The sequence below is a fragment of the Octopus bimaculoides genome, chromosome 18 (genome assembly GCF_046866305.1).
Source record: "Octopus bimaculoides isolate indiv1 chromosome 18, ASM4686630v1, whole genome shotgun sequence".
NCBI classification, from domain to species: Eukaryota; Metazoa; Mollusca; class Cephalopoda; order Octopoda; family Octopodidae; genus Octopus; species Octopus bimaculoides.
Genome location: NC_142945.1, coordinates 16477957 through 16490456, shown reverse-complemented (window position 1 = coordinate 16490456; position 12500 = coordinate 16477957). Strand labels below are relative to the sequence as shown.

The 12500-nt window shown below is 34.2% G+C and overlaps 1 long non-coding RNA gene across 1 annotated transcript in view; it reads right to left on the bottom strand.

Annotated features, from left to right (window-relative positions):
• The window catches only part of LOC149132013 (uncharacterized), a 36041-nt gene that overhangs the window by 4580 nt on the left and 18961 nt on the right, over nt 1-12500 (bottom strand). The gene's annotated exons all lie outside the window — the stretch shown is intronic.

The window sequence follows — 12500 nt, the reverse complement described above, 5'->3', positions numbered from 1 at the left end:
TTGATTCACCAAAAATAATATATATATAAATATATATATATACACACATATATATATATACATATATATATATATATATATATATATATATATATATATATATATATATATATATATATATATATATATATATATATATATATATATATATATATATATATAAATGGGTGTATGTATACATACATAAATACATATATGTGTATGTATATTTATGTATAGATATAAATATATGTGTGTATATATATATGTATATATGTGTGTGTATATATATATATATATATATATATACACATATATTCATATATATATATATGTATTCTTTTTTTTATTTTTTTTTACTTGTTTCAGTCTTTTGACTGTGGCTATGCTGGAGCACCGCCTTTAGTCGAGCAAATCGACCCCAGGACTTATTCTTTGGAAGCCTAGTACTTATTCTATCTGTCTCTTTTGCTGAACCGCTAAGTTACGGGGACATAAACACACCAGCATCGGTTGTCAAGCGATGTTGGGGGGACAAACACAGACATACAAACACGTACACACATACATATATATATATACATATATACGACAGGCTTCTTTCAGTTTCCGTCTACCAAATCCACTCACAAGGCATTGGTCGGCCCGAGGCTATAGTAGAAGACACATGCCCAAGATGCCACGCAGTGGGACTGAACCCGGGACCATGTGGTTGGTAAGCAAGCTACTTACCACACAGCCACTCCTACGCCTATGTATATATATATATATATATATACAGCCACTCCTACGCCTATGTATATATATATATATACATACATACATATATATACATATATATAAATGTATATATACATATATATATGTGTGTATATACATATGTGTATGTATGTATATATATACATGTGTGTATATACAATATATATATATATATAATATATATATATAATATAATATATATAATATATATAATATAATATATATGTAACAATTAGAAAATGGAGGATAATATGCTGAACCCAACTACTTGCAGACGGTGTATCCCGTTGAATTCATTAATTTAATTCATAGCAAAAGTGACAAAAAGGAAGAAAAGAAAAAGAAAGAAAGAACCAAAGCACAGGTGTCCATGGCAGACTATGTTATTTTGCCAACATGGTTTACATATAGAAGTACAAAGTACATAAGGAATTAGAGGATGAACAGAAGTTTAATCTAGCTCTTTCATGTAATATAATATATATATATATATATATATATATATATATATATATATATATTATATATTTATATATATATAATATATGATATATATGCCATGATCAGATGGTGCTTTTTATGTGCCACCGGCACAGAAGCCAGTCAAGGTGGCACATGCATCAGCCACATTTGGATGGTGCTTTTTATGTGCCACCAGCGTGGGGGTCACAACTAGAATTTCCATTTGATTGTAATTTGATGTGATTTTAATATTGATGTTGATGTTGATGTACTTGACTCAATAGGTCTCCTCAAGTATGACATGTTGCCCTATGATCCAAGGTAATTTTGAGTGGGCTGGTTATGCAACGCTGGTGCGGTTACAGCTGTGAACTCACTTTAGTTGTTGGGTCTTCTCAGTCACAGCATATCTCCAGAGGTCTCAGTCTTTTGTCATTGCCTCTTTGAGGCCCAACGTTTGAAAGTCAATCTTCACTACCTCATCCCATGTCTTCCTAGGTCTCCCTCAACCCCAGATTCCTTCCAATGTTTGGGAGTGGCACTTCTTCACACAGCTCTCCTCGACCATCTGCAGTACATGACCATACCAATGCAAACATCTCTCTCTCATGCCACATCTGATGGTTCTTATGTCTAACATTTCTCTCAGGGCGCTTACACTCTGTCATGTGTGCACATTGATATTATACATTCTGCGGATATATATAATATATATATATATATATAATATATATATATATATATATATATATATATATATATATATATATATTATTTACATTATTTACATTTGACGGATATTTGTCCTCATCTTGTTTGTTGTTAACACAACGTTTCGGCTGATATACCCTCCATATATATATATTACTTATCAAATGATTGTGCGTTGTCGTTTACTGTAATTGTCCATGATTCAATGTTTTATACATCATATGGTAATTCAACTACAATAATTTTCTGATAGAAACAACAAATATAAACCCCTGACACTTGCAATAAATAGATTTTGAAATGGTGATTTCAAATTCTGTCTGCACCTGCTTTATAAAACGATTGGAGTGAGTTATTCCCCTTAAGCTGTTTTATGTTATGGTGGAATGACTTGATATTTAAAATAACATATCTATATATATATATATATATATATATATATATATATATATATATATATGTATCTGTTTAAAATTCCTTACAAAAGTGGGAGAGACAAGTTAAACTATAACACAGCCTTGTAGTTTTGGTTTCAGTCCCACTGCTCGGCACATTGGGCAAGTGTTTTCTACCATAGCCCTGAGCTGACCAATGCCTTGTGAATGAATTTGGTAGCTGTAAACTGTGTGGTTAAAGAGACTGATAGATAAAAGCATCAAACTTAGAAAAAAGAAAGAAAGTACTGGGGTCACTTTGTTTGACCAAACCCTTCAAGGTAGTGCTCCACAATAGCATAGTCCAATGATAAAAGATGGTGTTTTTTTTATATCTATTTAGTTTTATTTTATCTTGTGTTTTTAAATCTGCTGTAAATGCATAGTCAACTGACGAGCAAGTGTCATGCTGGTATGTCCAATATTACAGATTAAGACATGTCTGCATTGAAATATGTACATCACATTCGTTGTCTGAAGTGCAATCTCTGGTTTGTTAGTTTCTGGTTTTATGTTAATGAGAGTTTTTAATCCTGATATTTTTGCAATATATTCTTTACTTTGTGTTTGGGTGGCAAATATGTCATATTTTGTTTCAGGAGTTTTTTTTTTATGATATACACATTTGTTTTTATAACTTTAGTGTATTTATTTCATGCAGTATATATGTGTAGTAATTTCTGTGTGTTTATTGGTTGTATCTGTGCATGAGAATTACATACATTCATACATATATGCACACTTATACATACATACATACATATATATATATGTATACGCTAAACTAATACATCCTTTTGTTGTTTACACCACCTGTCCTCGTCTGTTGTTGTTTTTTTGTAAATCCCCCCCCATATATATATATATATATATATATATATATATATATATATATATATATATATATATATATATATATATATATATATATATATGTATATACTGTTGTGTCTGGGGAGAGTCATTTTCTTATTGTGCCTTAAAATTTTCCACTTATTTCTTATTTTTATTTTCCTAAAATTTTCGTTGCGTCTTGCAGCCTTTTCAATAGTCTTGACTCTCAAATCCAAAAACGAAATATATATATACATACATATATATATGTATATATACATACATACATATATATATATATATATATATATATATATATATATATATATATATATATATATATATATATATATATAAATATATATATGTATGTATATATATATATATGGTGGTTGTCTACTCCTTATGCAGAGTTTGACCACCTCCTGTACCTACACCTTAGAACCATCATGCCATCTGATTTGGCTTGGCTTTTTAAACCAGACAATGTTCTGAAAAGCTCTTGGTGGTCCAAATTGCATGTCTGAGCTGTGGATAAGTTCTGATCTTTGTGGATCTTAAAATGTCTTTTGAGGCCTCCTTTAGATTTGCAAACTTTCTGGCATACAGTGCATTCAAATGTGTGCACAAACATATAGGCAGAATATATATATATATATATATATATATATATATACAAAAATATACAAGGTGTAACGATACTGAAGATTCAGTATAAACCACGTGGCAAAATTATGAGTTGAAAATATGTGGAAAAAAAATATAAAAAGTGGAAGAGAAATGCCTCCATTTCATATAGTTTTATGTCGTAGTCAACAGGAAGCAGTACGTTTAGACAGCTATTTAATAAACTCTACATCTTATATTTTATTCTTCTCTAGTAATGGCCTTATATAAATTAATAAATATATTTATAGGGAATAAATGATGGATTTTTCCCTTATGAGGTTTTTTCAAGCTAACTACTTGATAAATTCTTCCCTTAGGGAAACATATATAGTGGTAGGCCCATTGCCAGACTTAGATGCCTGGGGTTACTTGAGAATATCCTAGTGGGCACTAATTTGTATTAGTGCTAAAGTGGAGTTTCAAAATAGGTGTATCACTGTAAATTTGAGGGTTCACCATTGAGCAGTGAGGGTGAAGTGCTGTCCAGTGCAACCCCTTAGCAACAGGCATGGGCTGTTTGTGCAGCAAAACCAACATACTGCATTAGACATCAGGCACTGACCTGGAACCTGCAACAGAAGCAGAAGAGATGACTCCTGGAGGTGAGATACTGTGACAGAGCTGAGAAACCAAGGACCCAACTAAAAGGAGCAGAAAAGTCAGCCCAGAGTTGTGAATAGTGGAGGAAAGCTGTTGGTAGCTGTTAATGGCCTATGCTACACAGGGAATGAAGGGCTAATGTAAAAATAAGATAGCTACTTGTATTACATGTGACCTTTTCAAATCAGTAGTGAAGGTGTGTGGCTTAGTGGTTAGGGTATTCAGCTCACAATTGTAAGGTCATGAGTTCAATTCCCAGCAGCGCATTGTGTCCTTGAGTAAGACACCTTATTTCATGTTGTTCCACTGCACACAGCTGGCAAAAATAAGTAGTACCTGTAATTCAAAAGGGGCCATCCTTGTCACATTCTGTGTCATGCTGGATCTCCCTCAGAACTACATTAAAGCTACATGTGTCTGTGGAGTGCATGTTAATTTCATGGGCAAGGTGTTCAGTTGATTGGATGAAATGGAACCCTTGTAACCAACTGAGTACCAGTTAAAAAACAATAGGAATCAGCAGTACAACACAGTGACATATTCTGTGGATGACCTTCACAGTACAACAACAACATTGTGACATATTCTATGTGGGATTGTCTCCATCCTCTGTCTCCATAATCTGTACAATAACAAAGCATAACCCCCATTCTATGTGGGACTCTCTCCTTGTATAGTTCCACGCCACTCCTATATATTCTGCGTGTGAATTTTGCAATTCAGTGACTGTACTAATGAACTCCTGATTTCATGATCTAAAACAGGTAATTTTGGTTTTACTAATTGGAGAAGAAAATAAGGACAAGATAGTCACAGTTGGGATAGCTTTGGTCATAGGTCTGACCAATTAGGACTGACCTGGTACCATACAGTAAAAACAACAACAACAACAACAACAGCAACAACAACATGACACACAACAGCAACAGAAACAAGGAAAGTAACACCAACAAAAAGCATCATCATCATCATCATCAACAACAACCACAACAACAACAGCAACAACAAGAAAAGTCAATAGTGCAACAATAGCAACAACAACAACAACAACACCACCAACAGAAAAAGAACATAAAAAACAAAATCAACAACAACAACAATGACAAAAAAAAAATGAATAACCATAACAATCATGCAAATTAAACCTTTCTATGCACATTTCTAGTTCTTGAATATTCTACTTGAGCAATGTGCCTCTCTCCACAAAACACCGAATAGTATCACACCACACCCAACACCAACTCCAAACCACACCAATACCCCATTCATCTTTCAGCTTCCCTTCAAGCTAACTATTAATTAAGAATATCGAACTTAACAAGGCCCTTCCCTTAAAATATTGCCTTCTGCACTGGTGAAGAATGAATCCCAAAGTTCAATGGATTCGATTATTATTGTTATCCTTATCATCATTACTATGATTATTATTATTATTATTATTATTATTATTATTATTATTATTATTATTATTATTATTATTAATATTATTATTTATGTATTTTTTTGTTATTTACGTGTGTCAGTTCGTTGATTTTAAAGTAAAAATATATTTGCAAAAGCAACGGTAAAGTTATAATTGAATATTAAAAAATAGAAATAAAAATTAAAAATTAAATTTCGAAATAATAATAATAATAGTAATAACAGAAATGGTAATAATAATAATAATAATAATAATAATAATAATGATAATAATAAAAATAGTAATAATAATAATAATGATGATGATAAAGAATCTTATAAATTTGCAAATAGCTAATTAAATTTTTATTATTTTCCTGTTATGAAAACTAACGATTTTTATTTAAAAACGAGCTATGGAGTTTTTAGTTTTCAGGTTTCTGTGAAAATGTATAAAGTTACATAAAAAAAATAGTTCACCATTTTCTCAAGCGTGCAATAAAAATGTGAGTTATTAATGAAATTCTCTCTCTCTCTCTCTCTCTCCATCCATCCATCCATCCATCCATCCATCCATCCATCTATCTATCTATCTATCTATCTATCTATCTATCTATCCATCGATACAGCTATTCACCCTTCCATCCATCCATCGGTCTGTCCATCTGTCCGTCCATCCGTCATATTGGCTCATACTTTTGTCCAGTAGTGAAACGATATTGCGAACATAATCTTAAATGTAAGACAGTTTTGGTGACTAACAATGTTCCAGGTCTGTCTGTCTGTCTGTCTGTCTGTCTCTGTCTGTCTGTCTGTCTGTCTCTGTCTGTCTGTCTATCTATCTGTATATTCTTCAGTTTAAATTTTATGAATTTCTTACCAATGGAGAAATAGCTGGCTTCTGATCCAGAAACAAGGTTCTTTCATTGGAATGAACAGGTTAGTCTTATGTATATCCATGTGCATACATGTTTATGTAAGTATATAAGATGTATGTATGGATTACAGGTAAGTCCACCCCCATCAGTTCACTTCACAGTGAAGAAAGTTCACGGTAAGGAAAGTTTACCAAGAAAACATATCCATAGTATCTCACCATTATAGGTGCAGGAGTGGCTGTGTGGTAAGAAGCTTGCTTCCCAACCAAATGGTTCCAGGTTCAGTTCCACTGCGGGGCACCTTGGGCAAGTGTCTTCTACTATAGCCTTGGGCTGACCAAAGCCTTGTGAGTGGATTTAGTAGGTGGAAATTGGAAGAACCCTGTCTCACACATGCACACACACACACACACACACACACACACACACACACACATATGTATATATGTATGTATGTATTTATGTATGTATTTGTCTATGTTTGTCCCCCCTCTATCACTTGACAGCCGATGTTGGTGAGTTTACATCCTCAAAGAGACCAGGACAAAAGTACTAGGATTACAAAGAATAGGTCCTGGGGTTGATTTGTTTGACTAAAGGCAGTGCTCCAGCAAGGCTGCAGTCAAATACTTAAAACAAGTAAAAGAATAATATATATATATATACATAAAATGTGTGTGTGTGCATGTGTGTACATGTTTGCATGCATGTGCATGTGTGCGTGTGTGTGCATGCATGTGCGAGCATGTGCATGTGTGTATTTGTGTGTGTGTGTGTGTGTGTGTGTGTGTGTGTGTGTGCAAGCATGAATGTCAATGCATATGTGGAGCTGCTTGTTGTTACTTATGTCTGTGTTTACATACGTATGCCTGCTTGAAATGAATTTTTATCTACTTCTTACAGGTTTATAGTTTTATGCATGAATGCATATGTGAAAGAAAGAATAAGGTATTTGGGTACTAAGTAATTTCTTAGAGATCAAAATGATTATTGTATGTAAGCAAATATTTCCCTTTCTCCCTTATATAAAACTGTGTAACAATTTTTTTTTTTTTGTCTTTGGTCAATAAGTCTTATTTCCTATTTGCTTCTATCTAGAAATCTAAGGAAATGACTACTATTCCCTTCAAACTTTGCTTCTATTGCCTGGTCATCAATGTTTTGAAACTGACCTATTTTCTATTACATTTTTGACATTCAAATATTCTGCTCAATACCACAGATTTGCTTGTCAGTTGCTTGACTATAATCACTTGAGCATGTCCCTTAATTTATTGACAATATGTGCATCTCTGATCATGAGCAGTAGTGGGGGAGCATTATAGCGATGTGTTGAGAGGGATTCTTAGGGGTTTGAATAAATGTAACTTAAGCAAAGTTTGAAGGAAATATTACCCATTTTTCATACTTTCTAGGGGTAAGCAAATAAGAAATAACAGTTGCTACCCAAGGACAAAAATCGTGTTACACAGTGTAATTCTAGTTTAGAACCTTGAAGAACATGTAAGTCTCTACTCCTAAATATTTTAAATCACTGATTCAGTTTCAATAAGATTCAAGTCACCAACGAGTTATTTATCCTAAATGCTGATTGGGAGAATATTCAATGATATCTGACTTTAATCTAACATCTAAGTGTGCATTTAGATATGTTCTAACTGCTTTATTGGTTAAGAAAGAGCACGTGAGTTATACATAAGTGGCAGTAATTTCTGACAAAGAGAAGATTCTTAAGGGGAGACTACTGTGCCTGACTTGATGTCAGGCAAAATTCAATGTCTGGATTAAATTTTAGCTCAGTGATCTCGGTGAGTTGCTACCCTTTGTATAATATCGTGAAAAGAACACATTTTAGTTAAGATGACTGTATTTGACTTGTTATTTGGGGGACAAAATTTTGTTTAAATCTCAGCCTGATTTTACGTGACTGATTTCCTGCTATCCCATGAGTTAGCTGTAGGTTCAGCTAGTTTGCTGTCCTAAATTCAATGGTACAAACATAAATTTAAAGGCTTAACGCTTGTATTTCTTTTCAGGACGATGTGAACAAAATGTTTTCTTTCTTCTGGTTCATGATGTAGCTGTGCAGAGTCAAAATCATGAGTTATTCTCTTGCCCATAGTTGATAGTGACTACTGCAGCAGTTGAATTATTTTGCCTTTGCTACAGTATTTCATTTTATGCTAGAGTTGCTTTCTCGTTTCCTCTCTTTTAAGAACTAAATATATTTTGAAAGGGATGTAACATTACTCCTATTACTTTATTTGAAGGAATGACTATGTTGTGCGTATTTAGCTTAAAACTATTCTTGGTTGACCCATGGTAAGTTTTTACTGCATAAGTTATTAGTTCTACGTATGCTCTGTATATCATTACTTTTGTCTAACATTTCCCAATCAAAAGCACCTAGTTGCCTTTCTGCAGCTTTTTGGGGTGGGTTGTTTGTGTGTTGTCTCAAGATTCTTTTAATTGGATTTAAAGATTTGTGATAGTAGAGATAGTGATTGACAATGTTCAGATTTTGTATTGCTTCTAGGAAATATACTGTCTTCAGATTTGTAATTTTTATCCAAATTCCTTAAAAGTATTGAATAGTATCTTTCTGACTCCATCCCATGCCCATTCATGTTACGGCATGTCAGGCACCTCTATAGCCTTGTTTGTTGCTCTTGTCCCGGTATTCATGAGTAACTACGAACAGAGATTTCGGATTATACATCGTACATGAAAAAAGAATACCTCAGAAAGAACAAAACAAAAGCAAAACAAAAAAGTAGAGCTAAATCCAACATAGGACTTTACAGGGATGACGAACCTGCTGGTAACGGACATAATATGAATTAGTATGACATCACAGCTAACTTGAAGAGTATCATCAAGTGTGCAAAATACCCTTCCCAATTTGTATTCAATGTAGATGAAATAGGTCTTCTCTGGAAAAGCAATCCCGTATTTCCATATACCGAGAAGACCAAAATTATCTTTTTTTTAGCACTGCTACTTGATGATAATACTTCGACAGTCTTCGAGCTGAAGTCAATAATTGTCTATTATTCAGAAACAATACAACCGATGAAAGGAACATCAAAAATGCATTTACTTGTCATCTGGAAATTAAGTAAAATGTCCTAAGTGACAATAGAAATGACCACATATTGGTTCGTTCTTTTGTCCAGCAGTGAAACGATATTGCGAAGAACATAATCTTAAACGTAAGACAGTTTTGGCGACTGACAATGGTTACAGGTCAGCATTATAATTTCGATATTCTTAGGACTCGTATATTTTTTCGAAGCAATCTATCAACCACGAATCACCGCTTTCTGCACCAACGCAGGAATCAGAGTGTAATATCTAATATCATGGCCTACTACTTTCATTGCAATTTCAAACAGCTTGTTGAAGAAACAGATGACCAAGGTAAATGAAATAACAGGAACTACCATGCTGTGAAGATCGTAGATAATATCAAAGCAGGCTGGAATGAAATCCCCTGAGAGGTGCATGAACAGAGTTTGGAAGAAATTGTGACCCTATAACCAAAAGCATGCAGACGTCTTGGAATTTTACGAAGAAATAGTTTCAACTGGTATTAACGACATCGCGGAGCTGATCTGAGAAAGGACAACACCAGTGTCGCAGCTAGAGAGAGTGCTGCCTGGGACAGCCCTTGAATTTGCCTTCCCTGCCACCCATCTCTATACAGCCTTATACAGCAGACCCCAAAATGTCACTACCCCAACCAAAAGTGTTGCCCGTGGCGGACCGTCCCTATCGTCCCATATAGCTATGTTACTAGAGAATACAAAGTCAATACAGAGTTAATGCCGTCCCACGGGAAGAGTTTATATGATGAAGAGTTGTAAGAGATAGCACAATAACAAATTCACGCGCGCTCTCATACATATATGCTATATACTTTGCCTGGTTCATGGTGGGGTATAGTTTTTTTTTGTGTGAAAATCGAAGTTGGGCATGTGACAAACTGGTTTAGAAACACTGATCTGGGCCCTCGTCCCAGCTACAGCATCATCTGTCCTATTTTACACTCCTGCTTTTAATTGAATTAATGGCGAATAGGTCTGTCTGTGTAGACTTAGGTCTCATGAGACAGGAGGTTAACCAGTTTTCCATGGCGTTTCCAGTGATTGAGATTATGACACTATATTTCCACTGTATTTCCAAAACGAAATAAAACATAAGATGAAATGCTCACTGAAGGCACGCCATTGATCACACACAATCAATGGAACACATTTTTTAGAAAAAGTTCGAAACCCACTGAGGACCCGCACCTCAAAGGCCCATTTAGGGGTTGTCGTTCGATTGTTACCGAGCCCTGATTTTACACTAAATCTTTGTATAATAATCCTTTCTACTATAGGCACAAGGCCTGAACATTTGTAATATGTAATAATGGTTTCATATTTTGGAACAAAGCCAGCAATTTCGGGGGAGGCAGTAAGTCGATTATATCGATCCCAGTATCCAATTGCTGCTTATTTTATCGACCCGAAAGGACAAAGGGCAAAGTCGACCTCGGTGGAAATTGAACTCAGAACGTACAAAATGTTTAACAGCATTTCGTCCGGCGTGCTAACAATTCTAACTTGCCGCCTTAAAAATCTTCATGTAGTGATAACTGATATAAATGTTGGTGAGCTGATTTCTTCAGTCATGCTTTACATTATATAGAGAATGAGTGAGTGACTGGGAGAGGGAGAGAGACAGAGAGTTAGCATAAGAGGTGCAGTATTAGTGCACATACTAGGTTTGGTGGCAGGCGCTGAGTAAAGGAACGTTACACACACATAGTGAGAGAGAAAGAATTATAATGACTGAGAAAAAAAAGGAAAAAGAGAAAGTAAACGGCAGTAATTAAGGGAGAAGTTATACAAATGAGAAATGTGTCTTGTTTAATTTTATTCTAAGGTAATAATTATTTTTCTTTCGAAAATTTGTATTCATTTCATTATTTTGTGTAAGCTCCAAGAAATTTGATAAAAGTTGAATTATAATTTTAATGTATGTATGCTATATTTCCTGATGTTGGCAACAGTTTGTTTTAATTTTATTTTAAGACAAACATTTTTCTTTTGAAAATTGCTATTCATTTCATCATCTTGTATCATCATCTTTTGCACATGTTCAGCCTACTGTTGAACGAAGGCCACAGCATGTTCTCTCCATCAACCACAGTCTGATGTTTTCTCCATCCATGTTTGGGTGCCGAAAAATTTAACGAAGTCTTTAATTCCATTTTTTGCATAGTTTTCCCCTCATTTTTTCTGGACGTGGTGTCCACATTGTCGATTTGTTATTCCATTCATTCTCCCATCTTCTGAACATATGTCCCACGAAATACCATTTCAGAGTTTTATTTTCCAGATAATATTCGTTAAATCTGTTGCCACTCTTATTCTCTTGCTTTCTCCACTTATCCATTTTGTTAATCTTCAGAATTCTACTTTCCAAGGCTCTTTGTGTTGCTCTTCATTTATTTTCAATGCTCTTGTTGGTAGCCCATGCACTGGTTGAAGACCTTTCTTTTTAGACACACGGGCACCAAAAAAACTTGACAAAATTAAAATTATAATTATTGTATGAATGCCATATTTCCTGATATTACCCACAATGGCAAAAGTGTACTTCAAAGTGACCTGTCAAATGATGTGCAACACTAGTAGCTACAATATTTGATAGCGTATAAGACACAATTTTTCTCCCCAGATATGTCTTTCAAAAAATAAAAAAGAAGAAATCTCACCAGGTC